Source organism: Triticum aestivum, chromosome 4D (genome assembly GCF_018294505.1).
Source record: "Triticum aestivum cultivar Chinese Spring chromosome 4D, IWGSC CS RefSeq v2.1, whole genome shotgun sequence".
Lineage (NCBI taxonomy): Eukaryota > Viridiplantae > Streptophyta > Magnoliopsida > Poales > Poaceae > Triticum > Triticum aestivum.
The window spans coordinates 213892278-213904968 of record NC_057805.1 but is presented as its reverse complement, the minus strand read 5'-3'; the positions used below and the strand labels follow the sequence as shown (position 1 = coordinate 213904968).

At 47.3% G+C, this 12691-nt stretch overlaps 1 long non-coding RNA gene across 1 annotated transcript in view; it reads right to left on the bottom strand.

The window, feature by feature from the left end:
• Positions 1–10211: 10211 nt before the first annotated feature.
• LOC123097305 (uncharacterized) overlaps positions 10212–12691 on the bottom strand; it is a 2816-nt gene continuing 336 nt past the window's right edge. Inside the window, exons 1-2 of the long non-coding RNA XR_006446980.1 lie at positions 12461–12691; positions 10212–12245 (exon numbers count right to left, since the gene is read on the bottom strand). The exon at positions 12461–12691 is cut by the window's right edge and continues 336 nt beyond it. This is a non-coding gene — a long non-coding RNA (uncharacterized lncRNA). The remainder of the gene's footprint in view (positions 12246–12460) is intronic.

Below are 12691 nucleotides of genomic sequence, written 5' to 3'. Positions count from 1 at the left end.
CCTAACCAATCTAGGAGACACCACTCTCCAAAAGGTAATAGATGGTGTGTTTATGATGAACTCCTTACTCTTGTGCTTCAAATGATAGTCTCCCCAACACTCAACTCTCTCTCACAGATTTGGATTTGGTGGAAATATGATTTGAGTGGAAAGCAACTTGGAGAAAGCTAGAGATCAAGATTCATATGGTTGGAATGGAATATCTTGACCTCAACACATGAGTAGGTGGTTCTCTCTCAGAAAATGTATGATGGAAGTGTAGGCATGTTCTAATGGCTCTCTCCACGAGTGAAGAGTGGGTGGAGGGGTATATATAGCCTCCACACAACAGTTACACACAAATCGCCAAACTCGGTGGGACCGAATAATGAAACTCGGTCAGACCAATTTAGTTCGAAAACGTTAGGCTTTTCGGTGGGACCGACATGTCAACTCGGTGGGACCGATTTCATTAGGGTTAGGGCATAACGTAATCTCGGTGAGACCGATTACACAAACTCGGTGGGACCGATTTTGGTAATAAGCTAACCAGAGATTTGGTCAGGCAAACTCGGTGGGACCGATTCGCTCATCTCGGTGAGACCGAAACGTTACGAAAGGGAAACAGAGAATTTGCATTGTGAACTCGATGGGACCGATCGCTCATCTCGGTTGGACCAAAACGTTACGAAGGGAAACAGAGAGTTTGCAATCCCATCTCGGTGAGACCGAAATGACAAGGGTTTTGTGGCAGTGGATATGTCAACTGAACTCGGTAGCGCCGGATAGAAAGTTTCGGTGGGGCCGAGTTTGACTTTTGGTTTGGGACATATGTGGATATGAGAAAGTGGTTGAGGGTTTTGGAGAATATCACTAAGCATTTTGAGCAAGCAAGCCATTAAGCAACACCTCGTCCCCTTTTAATAGTATTGGCTTTTCCTATGGACTCAATGTGATCTTGGATCACTAAAAGTAAAATGTAGAGTCTTGAGCTTTAGAGCTTGGGCCAATCTTTTGTCCTTAACATTTTGAGGGGTCCACATTCCTAATCTATGCCATGCCAATCATTGAGCTTTCCTAAAATATTTATCTTGAAATAGCATTAGCTCAATGAGCTATATTTTGTTAATAATTACCAAAACCACCCCAGGGATAGTTGCACTTTCAATAGGCAACTACCAATTTTTAGCTTTTCTTAACAAATTAGGTTTAGCAACAAATAGGTTGTCTAGATGTGCAACTAGGTGAACAACCTATATGATGCAAACAACAGCAACAAGTGCAAGCAAATGATACAACACAATAATAGCTTCCATGGAGTAAAGGAAAGAGATAACCACAAGTGGAACCGGTGGAGGCGAGGATGTGTTACCGAAGTTCCTTCCCTTTGGGGGAAGTACAGGGCTGTTTGGTTTGTGACTAACTTTGCCAAAGATTGCCACACCTAAGGTTAGGCAAGTTGACCAACTTAGGCAAGTGTTTTGTTCCAGCCATACCTTAGGCAAGCCACACTTGGGTCCCACATGACACACACACAAAAAGTGTGGCAAGATTCCCTTAGGCTTGCCAACTTGTGGCTCTTATTTTGATGAACTAACCTTAGGCAAGCTTGGCATAAATATGTGGCTAAGTGTGGCAATGCTAGGCCTAGAACCAAACAGCCCCTACGTCTCCGTTGGAGCGGTGTGGAGGCACAATGCTCCCCAAGAAGCCACTAGGGCCACCGTATTCTCCTCACGCCCTCACACAATGCGAGATGTTGTGATTTCACTAGTGGTGCCCTTGAAGGCGGCAACCAAACCTTTACAAACAAGGTTGGGGCTCTCTCCATAACCAAATTGGAGGCTCCCAATGAAACCACGTAGCTTCACCACAATGGAATATGGCTCCGAGGTGACCTCAACCGTCTAGGGTGCTCAAACACCCAAGAGTAACAAAATGCACACAAGAAAGTATGGGGGAATCAAATATCCTTTGGTGAAAGTGTAGATCTAGGTCTCCTCCTTCAATCCCTAGGAGATCAACAAGTTTGAGTGGCTAGAGAGAGAGATCGGGCAAGAACGCTTGAAGGGCATTAATGGTGGAGAGAGAGGCAAGAGGTAAAGTGGGTAGGAGGAAGAACCCCCTTTATATAGGAAACCCTAAGATCCAACCGTTACAACAGTTTTTATACTGCAGCGGTACAACCGCTCCTCTCCCTAGTACAACCAGGAATAATGGGTAAGCTGCCGAAACCCTAGCAGGCGGTACAACCGGACGCCGGAGTGGTAGTATCAGTTATTAGGAATAACCGGACCAACCGCTTCCCTACCGATCAACAACTGCCTTGGAGCCACAAGGGAGTCACCCCTGTGGGTGGTGGTCGAGCGGTAGTGCTCCGAAACAACCTCCTGCTCCTGGTTCTAGGGGTGGTAAGTCCCAAGCAGTACAACCGCTCAGACACCTGGTAGTACCAGTATGCAGAGCACAATTGGGACAACCGGGCCACCACTGCCCAAGTACTGCCCTATCACAGAAGCGAGTCCGGTGGTTGGGCGGTACCCGACCGGTACAACCGCCCAAAGCACAACACCAGAGTTCTTCCAGTGGGAGGGCGGTACCACCGCCCTGGGGTGGCGGTACAACCGCTTGGCAAGAACCTAGGAGGTGCAACCCCAGGGTATCACCCCTGGGGCGGTGGTTGAGCCGGTACAATAGGCCAGCGGTACAACCGCCCTGGTGGGCGGTACAACCGCTGAGGAGAAACCACTGCACACGAAGGAACTAAAGGGAACCTCTCTCTACACGGAACGGAAGGTAGTGGTGGGTGACAAGAAGAGTGTACGGGCAATGATTCACCCCACACCTTCCGATGTGGATCCCCTCTTGATAGTACGGGTTTCCTATGACCAAGGAAAGAAACAAGCAGAAAACTCCATCTTCGATCTTTTCCTTCCACAGAGAATGGCTAATTGATGCATACCTGAGTATAGAGAACCTAAAGAACTTAACACATGATTAGACCACAAGGAGAGTTGTCATCATCACCCAAAACACAAAGACGGGAAATGTCCTAACAGCAAGTTCTACCCATGAAGCACGGTTGCCGGGCCTTGTCCCTGCAACCCCTTTTGTGCAAGCCTAGTCTTGAAGACTTGTAACCCTTTGTACAAAGCCAAGCAGAGACACTATGCATATGTGAATAAAGCTAAGTGTTCCACAAACTTCTGTGCATATTTACTTACGTACTAATGCATAGTATGATGGATTATGCTTAGTCTAAATAAAATTGCTAACATACCGCCAAGATCTCCATTATGTATTTTTCTCTTCATTCTTTTTCTACAAAGACAGAAGGATTCCTCGCGTACATGTTTCCTAGGGGGGATGATGGAGTACCATTTTCGGATGGCGTTTGGCGTGTTTGGCGTTCATCTCATTTGATACCATAAGAAGTACAACAAAGAAAGATAAGTTGGAAAACAACCAAAAATAAATATGAAAAACCTGCATGCAAGGGAACCTTGTCGTGTTTCGCTCTCACTCTTATCCTTGCCTCAAGTCCGCTCGGCGAGATTGTTTGCAGCTGCATCGAGACCGACAAATTTGCCTTGCCGGATACCTTACTTATAGCAGGCTGCTAAGGACTAGTCCTTCAAAGCACTCGCGGCAAGTATGCATCCCGGCAAGTTTCCCAACTATGTAGGTATCGGATTCAAATCGTACAAGGATAAGTATGGACAAGGGGAAATAGTACATATTTATTTGAGCACAGCAAATATTACGTATTTGTTAAAGAAAAGTGCTCGATAACATTTCTTCTAGCCCTTTCTTTCCCGGGTTTACGTCAAGTGCAACCGAGGGCAAAAGGGGCGCCTAGGCAGACCGCTCGGCAGGTCATCTTGCCGATGTCCCGTTGTAGATGATGGTGCTGCCGGTGCTCAGCTGGGGATGATGGTGCTGCTGGCGTTCATTTGAGTCTGAGTCTTTGTCTTCGGACTTGACACTCGAGGACTCGCCACCGTCGTCTTCACCACCTGCCTCCTCGTCGCTGTTGCTTGAGGAGGATTTTTCGCTGTTGCTCGAACTCTCTGCGCAACACTCCAGGCGAGCACCCGAATGCCCCAAGAGCTTCATGGAGAGCATATCGGGCTCCACCAGCTTGAAGAGGAGGAGGTGCCCCTCCGCTGGGTAGCAGGCACGAGCGAAGGATTTCCACCCTCGGGTGAGGTACATGACGTCGCTGGCGGGGAACTCGACGTTCACCCAAACGGCAACATTACAACAACCGTTCATGTGCAGCCATAGACCAAGTGGCTGGTCCATCTCCATTACCCTGGCGAAGGGGCGTGGGAGCTGTGGCCAGCATCACGGTTGGTCGCGCAGCTCCACGACAAACTCAAGTGCGGTATCCCCCGTGTGGCCTTCCGCCGGGGGCGGAGTAGCTGGAGGAGGGGCAACTAGCGCCCCGGTCTGGCCTCCTTGACCGTGAGCACCTTGTGGTCCTTGACCTGCGACTCTGCCCCATGCGCTGGAGCTGGCCGCAGTGGCCGCAGCCGAAGCAAGGGCGTGTTGCCGAGGAAAACCAACCTTTTCCTCTCGCCATGGTGGAAGCAAACGCAAGAAGAATGGAGAAGGGAGAGCTGGATGAGCATCGCCTCCCATGCCCTCCTCCTTTTATAGGGGAAGGCATGGGGCTGGCTCTCCACTACCCTAGGGAAACCGCACCGCTTCACCAATCCCATGCCCTCCATTCTTGGTGGTCGCCGTACTTCATCGGCCGCCCAGTCTCGCCAATCCAGCATTCTGGCTCCCTCAGTCAAAGCATTACCTCCACGACCGCCCCTCTCCACCAATCCCGCTTCGTGCGCCCACTCCGCGTCCTAGGAGGCCGCACTTAAAAGGGATGGAGTGATGGCTGATACGCCCATTTTGCATCATGCTTTTATGTTGCTACTTATTGCATAATGGGCTGTTATTACACATTATATCACAATACTTATGGCTATTCTCTCTTATTTTACAAGGTTTACATGAAGAAGGAGAGTAGCTGGAATTATGGACTGGAAAAGTAGCAAATATTAGAGACCTATTCTGCACAACTCCAAAAGTCCTGAAACTTCATGGAGATCATTTTTGGAATATATAAAAAATATTGGGCGAAGAAAGAACCAGATGGGGCCACCAGCCAGCCACAAGGGTGGAGGGCGCGCCCTACCCCCTGGGCGCGCCCCCCGACCTTGTGGGCCCCCTGGCAAGCCTCTGATGCCCATCTTCTGCTATATGGTGTATTTTACCCTGGAAAAAATCAGGAGGAAGCTTTCGGGACGAAGCGTCGCCGTCTCAATGCGGAACCTTGGCATAACCAATCTAGGGCTCCGGCGGAGCTGTTCTGCCGGGGAAATGTTCCTCTAGGAGGGGGAGATCATCGCCATCGTCATCACCATAGATCCTCTCATCGAGGGAGGGTCAATCTTCATCAACATCTTCACCAGCACCATCGCCTCTCAAACCCTAGTTCATCTCTTGTATTCGATCTTGGTCCCAAAACCTCACATTGGCACCTGTGGGTTGCTAGTAGTGTTGATTACTCCTTGTAGTTGATGCTAGTTGGTTTATTTGGTGGAAGATCATATGTTCATATCCTTAATGATAATTAATACTCCTCTGCTTATGATTATGATTATGATTATGAATATGCTTTGTGAGTAGTTACGTTTGTTCCTGAGGACATGGGAGAAGTCTTGTTATAAGTAATCATGTGAATTTGGTATTCGTTTGATATTTTGATGAGATGTATGTTGTCTTTCCTTTACTGGTGTTATGTGAACGTCAACTACATGACACTTCACCATTATTTGGGCCTAGGGGAAGGCATTGGGAAGTAATAAGTAGATGATGGGTTGCTAGAGTGACAGAAGCTTAAACCCTAGTTTATGTGTTGCTTCGTAAGGGGCTGATTTGGATCCATATGTTTCATGCTATGGTTAGGTTTACCTTAATACTTCTTTCGTAGTTGCGGATGCTTGCGAGAGGGGTTAATCATAAGTGTGAGGTTTGTCCAAGGAAAGGTAGCACCCAAGCACCGGTCCACCCACATATCAAATTACCAAAGTAAGGAACGTGAATCATATGAGCATGATGAAAACTAACTTGAAAATAATTCCCATGTGTCCTCGGGAGCACTTTGCATTATATTAGAGTTCGTGCAGGCTTGTCCTTTGCTACAAAAAGGATTGGGCCACCTTGCTGCACCTTGTTTACTTCTATTACTTGTTACCCGTTACGATTTATCCCATCACAAAACTATCTGTTACCGATAATTTCAGTGCTTGCAGAGAATACCTTGCGGAAAACCACTTGTCATTTCCTTCTGCTCCTCGTTGGGTTCGACACTCTTACTTATCGAAAGGACTACGATAGATCCCCTATACTTGTGGGTCATCAATGGCAATGATGGCAGTTACTCTAACCCATGTGTGATCATCGGCCTGCCCGGGTTGAAACCTGGTGGGAAACTACGTACATAAGCACCCCCAGTTTCTAGCACAAGTGTTAGACACCGCCTAGCCGATAAGGACACCAGAGTAAAATTAGGGGCATCTCAAGTTCAGATTAATGAAGAAGCAAAGAAGATCTCAAGATACAAGCATTGTCTCGATAAAAACAACACTGCTTGTGTGTGCATTATTTGGGCCTCGCTCAACGATGCTCGGTAGCACGTGTGGCCTAGACCCGGGGTCTGCTCTCGTGTATTAAACATGGGTGTATAATACCTGAATTATGCACAGAAAAATGATTGCTTCCCCACGAGACTAAAGCCATCGTGAAGATTCCCAAATTAGGAAACAACTCTTTGCAAGATCAAGGAGCGCATCAAGAAGACCAAAGCTCAGAACAAACATCAAGACAGAAGACAGAAGCGACCCTTGCCGGCAAGGTGAAGACACGGCAAGCCTCGTGGCCGGCAAAACCGCGCCAACTACTAGCGCTCCACCTCACCAACCAGCTAGTTGCTGATCGGCAAGGTATCGAGCCCACAGGCAGCAAGATGGCGTTTACAAGCACCTGTCAGCATGTTGGAGAGAAGATTACCTTTATCGACACCTGTCCAAATGTGTGTCAAGCTAATAGGAGTTAGCTAGGCAAGCGGTGCAACATTCTTGTTGGAGCCTCTCCTCCTCATGACACCTAACGATACATTAAATGCTTTTTTTCCTAACTAGCAGAGATAACATTGTATGCTATCTAATCATTGTATAATTCCTCTTTTGCCACTATGGTAACCCCTTAAGCTATAAAAGGAGGGCCAAGGCAACCTTTACAAGGGTTCGAACCCGCTCTAACTCTACGCACGCCTACTCGTGTAGCTGCCTTTTCCTAGCACCTTGGAGAGTACTTCGTGTACTTGTGCCTACACTCCATCAATACACCAAAAGAAGGAGTAGAGTATTACACCTCAAAGGTGGCCCGAACCTAGGTAAAATCCTTGTGCATTCTGCTACACATGCTCTTTGAGTTGTGCGCAACTCCTCATCAAACCACAAGGGGCCAGACCACCCCATAGATAGTCGATCCACACCGACAAAGGCACTAGGAGAACGCAGCTACACGAGCAAGTGTGTGTGGGGTTTGAATGGGTTCGAACCCTTGTAAAGGTTGCCATGGTCCTCCTTTTATTGCTCAAGGGGTTACCATAGTGTCAAAAAGGTAATTACATAATAATTAGATAGCAAACAGTGTTATCATACTAACTCTGCTAGTTAGGACAAGAAGCATTTAATGCATCGTTAGGTGTCACAAGGAGGAGAAGCCACATCAAGGTTGTTTCACTGCTTACCTAGCTAACTCCTATTAACATGACACGCCATTTGGACGGGTGTCGATAAAGGTAATCTTTCTTCCAGCTTGCTGACACGTGCCGGCAAACTCCACCTAACTACCTGCGGGCTCAACACCTCACCGATCAGCGACCAGCTAGGGAGTGAGGTGGATCACTTGTAATTGGTGGGGGCTTGTTGGCCATGGGGCTTGCCGGGCCTTCGCCTTGCCGGCAAAGGCTGCTTTTAGTGCTCTACCTTGTTCTTCCTCTTTGCCAACAGGTCAACTTGGCCTTGAGTCTTGGTTTTCCTGATGCGCTCCTTGATCTCTCAAAGAGCGGTCTCTTGATTTATATGATCTGCCTTATAAGTTGTCGGCCTTGATCTCAGGCTGGCTTCCGGCAAGCCCCCTTGCCGGGGGTGCTGCCACTGTCCCTGCATTAGTCTAGGGTACTAAGGCCCCGTTCTTAGTGCACCGACAGGAGCCCCTGGGCCTGGTCCATACAAACATTCAAGGCGTCATTGGGCTAGGCCCAAAAACGTGCACGAGCACACGTGATGGAGAACTACTGCCGTAATCTTCTACTGCAATCTATAATCATGATGGTTCCTGCTGACGCACGTCTAATCCGTCCATTAAACGCGGGTTGTGGAAACATGGACTGTTGCGGTTACTTGTGGTGGTGCACCTATAAAAGGCGCGTCTAGGTTGAACAGCGAAGAGCTAGCCCCCTCGTGCCTTCCCCATAAAAAGGTAACTGCGAGGAGGCGCTGCTCATTCGCTCATGTTCTCCTCCGCTTCATCTTCTTTTCCCAACCAGAACTTCCGTTGTCGTCGTCGTCGCTGCCGCCGATGCTCACATCAACCCAATCCCCCCTTTTCCCCCTTGAGCCTCAATGGCACCCAGGAAGGCTGCGCCCCACGTGTAGGAGCTGCCCATACTAGTGCGGATGCATAAGTTGTTGTGGTGCCAACTAGTTCTGAAATTGCTGCTGGTTGCCACATACTGCTGCAGATACTGGATTCCTTGCTGGAAAATAACCCTGGGATGCGGCTCCTGATTCCGCGGCTTCTTCTTTTTGCGCTTCTGAGCCATACCATGTTGGCCAACCGAGAATGTTGTGTGCTGCTACAATCAACGGAGTAGGGGGAACCACAACTGAGTTAGGGCAATATATGGAGATGAACGCCCTCCCTGCTGCAAGTATTAACTGCCATGGCTGTGAATAGGAGCAGGTGGTCCATGATGGTGCATGGGCATGGCTGAAGTGCCAGTGGAGCCAGCCGACCCAGCTGTGTCCCCCGCCGGGCTAGGAACCAGGGAGCTACAAGGAGGTTGCCCTCCCCCGACCGAGGCACCCCGAGGAGGTGGGGGAGCGCCCGCCATGGCACTCAGTGTCGAGGCCGCGACCGTCGGTATGTACGCGTGGTGCCGACAGCAGTATGCCCAGTGATGGTGGCCGGCGTCCCGAGCATAGATGAGATAGAGGACGGGGGGAGTGGTTGCGCCGATGATGGTGAGCGGGGGATCAGTGACGGTGTGATCAAAGATGTAGACGAATGAGTCACTATGTTGTCGATCTCTGTAGGTTCTGTCGGCAAGGAGAACCCTAGCCAAAGGGCCTTCATATGACACCGTAGAAAGTCCCAGGAAAAGTTCTCGCCCGATTCAGATAGTGCATGCATCAAAGGCCCGCTTGCCGAGACAGCATTAGTTCGAAACTGCTTTGATCGCGCGATCCCATCTTTCACTAACACCGCGACAGCCATCGACCGAGACTCCAGGGACAACGGACGGCAGCGTTCTTCCGACCCGATGATGTGTCCCTTCTTTAGAAATTGGCTGAGAACCGGCGGCGGTGTTAACCGGCGTGGCGGAAACGACCCCCGCCACTTTCCCATCCACGGCTCCTGGGAGATGCGAAGGCCAGCCGGCTACGACAGTGACCTCCGGCTGGGTGCCGCCAATTCAAAGCCCACCCAACCACCAGGCTGATGAGGGCTTGGCCGATCCCCCTCACCACCATCCTCCGGATCCTCCCGAACCTCTGGGACGAACCACTACACCACAACACTGATGTAAGGACTGAAAAACTGCTGGGAGAAGTCTTTTTAAAGGGCAGGTAAACTGTCGGGACAGTAGTTCTCCCGGCAGATAGAACCGCCACGAGAACAGCTGCCGGGGTTTACTTGTCCCGGTAGATAAACTTCTCTCGGCAGTTAATCTGCCATGGCCCATTTATTTCCCGGTAGTTTTACTGCCAGCACAAACAAGTTGGCCTGGCAGATAATACGCCATCATGCTTTGTTTCACCAACAATCTATTCTGTTATAGGAAACATATCCCCGATTTAGTATCCAATCACAATATGCCTAGGCATCGTACATCATTTCACTCAAGATTCAATAGCAGACCTGAAACACATTCAAACTAAAAATTCAAGATTTCAACATCCATAGATGTGTTCAGTAGCAACCAACCACATCGGTAAACATAATTTACATGCGACAATAAGATGTCATGTCTTCAAACTAAGCTACACTAACGGTTTGAGCTTGACATAAGGCTACAACTATGTCTAGGAAACAATGGCATGTTCACACTTCTGTATATTTCAGCACAGCCGTTTGTCAAATGACATTGCCATTTTCATGAGATGTTCTGAAAACCAGACTCGCCATCATCATGTGAAACTGCATTATTCAAAGATGGCCCCATGTCGCCAGCAGAAGAGCACCAAACTTGCAATGCTTGAAAGATCACAGATTGATAGCCTCACCCCACCTGATTGTGTTGTCACTATGAACAAATGAATCACCATGTAGACATCCTAGTTCACTAGTATAACTACATGTTAACCAAAAGATCTTCAAGTGTGATGCCAACCTGAACAGATAAGATGGTACAGATGAAAAACAACTAACAGCAGATGCTGGATGTAATGAGATAACCATTTAAAGAAAACTTTGGGTTAATATAACCACTAAAACATTGAATCTTTACAACATGGAGCACTGGCAATGAATCTTTGCAATAATTGATTTCAGAGAAATAAAACGTTATAGAAAGCTAACAAATCATATGTCAATTAATGTGTTTCATTGTAAGTGTTCAGAGATGAGAACAATGTTACAAAAAAGAATTCTGCTGACTTTGATCACTTAAAAGAACAATGAAGTGTCTCCCTAGTAAAGACAACAAAACAAATAAGTTGTACCCAAGAGTGTAAAATACAGTAATAAAAGAGCATCTGGTATACTTTTAATGGCGGAATACATTAACTGGGTGATTATGGGAGGATAACAAATTGAAAAATATCATATATGAATCATGTTTTAAATATACAATAGTGCGGAAAGCAATCAGAAGGGGTCGCACCATACTTTAGATGTGCAAAATTGTTTCCATGAAACTTACTAAAATTTAATGTATCTAAGAAAGTAAACCATAGATGGTATTCAGGTACATACGTCAGATTTAAGAACAAACCAAAACAGGACTTCAATTCCAGTTCATTAGACCAGAAAAGCATACAATAAATAAGATGCAATGTACAGTAGTAGAAATTTATGTGTACAGATGAGGACATATTCCTGACATGTACTGATTACGGGCTCTGTTATTAGGGGAAGGCATTAGGAGATAATATAGCAGCGTGTGAATGAGTATACTTTCATGTGAGGTAACACACAGACTTGCAAGGTAGCAGAGAGCGCCCGTCTAGTTCAGTCCAGAGCTACTGTAGGCTATTACGGAAGCCACATTGTTTGTCAGAAAATAAGCATTATTATTCTCTCATCTGCTCACTTTGGACAAAATATTATTCCCTTTTTATCATAGGCGATCAGTACAATTGAAGCAATGCATAGCTGCAATAAGACATGTTATATAAAATCATGACAAATACAAAAGAAAAGAAAGGGAGATTACTTACTGTTTCTTTTACATTTACATCTACACATAACAGAAGGCGGCAACTCTAGAATCAATGAACCTGCTTAGAAGTTACATAAACCAAATACTCTCAAGTATCCGCCGTCAACCTACAAAACCATCAAGAATAGTTTTCTGACATTATGAAAACAAGGTATGAAGTTTGTTTTTACAGAAAGCACTGCAGTCCAGTCCACAACTGAGCGTACATTTTTTTACAGAAAAAGTAACCTTTATTAATCCACGACCTGTTACAAGTTTAGGCAAAATTAAAGATAGGGGTTCTTCCAGCCACCTATTTAGAGAGGAGCAGCATCTATAACTGAAACAGACGTAAAAAATGTTTAACATGCACTGAATTAATCACGTGAGTATGAGGAGAGTTAAGGAACTAGCATGTATGTGCATGATGAATTGATGATAGCAACTCCCTCTGTAACTCAACCCCCCTATACATCTCATTATTCTACACACAAATCCTTCAAAGACAAGGGGGGAAAGGATCCCAACATTCATTATATGTCTTCAGTACCTGTAAACAGAAAATCTATGAGTACAATTCCTTTCGTGAATTCGTGATAATTAGATCGCTCCTCCAATCAACCACAACAATCAATAGCAACCCAAAAAGGCATACCTCCATGAGGAGGGCCACGGGAAAAAGGAGAGAACTGATACAGGGCGTGCTCGGTATAAGATTCCTCATAAGGAGAGGAGAGGTTCACAGCCTTAGGAAGGAAAACTCACCTGCATCTGGTTTCCACCTTGACAGATCTGAGCAGCCTTTTGTACCTGCGTAGTGACGAGCATGCACTGCGCTCGCCATCGGGGTGGAGGAAGCCCGCCCATGGTCATCAGATGGAGGTCCGCGGGGATGTAGAGCGTGGCGGCATGGTGGTGGCGCGACGACCCAGAGATGGTAGAGGAGCCAAGAAGCACCGCTTCCTCTGGTGCTTGCCGTCGGCGGGCTTGCGGCAC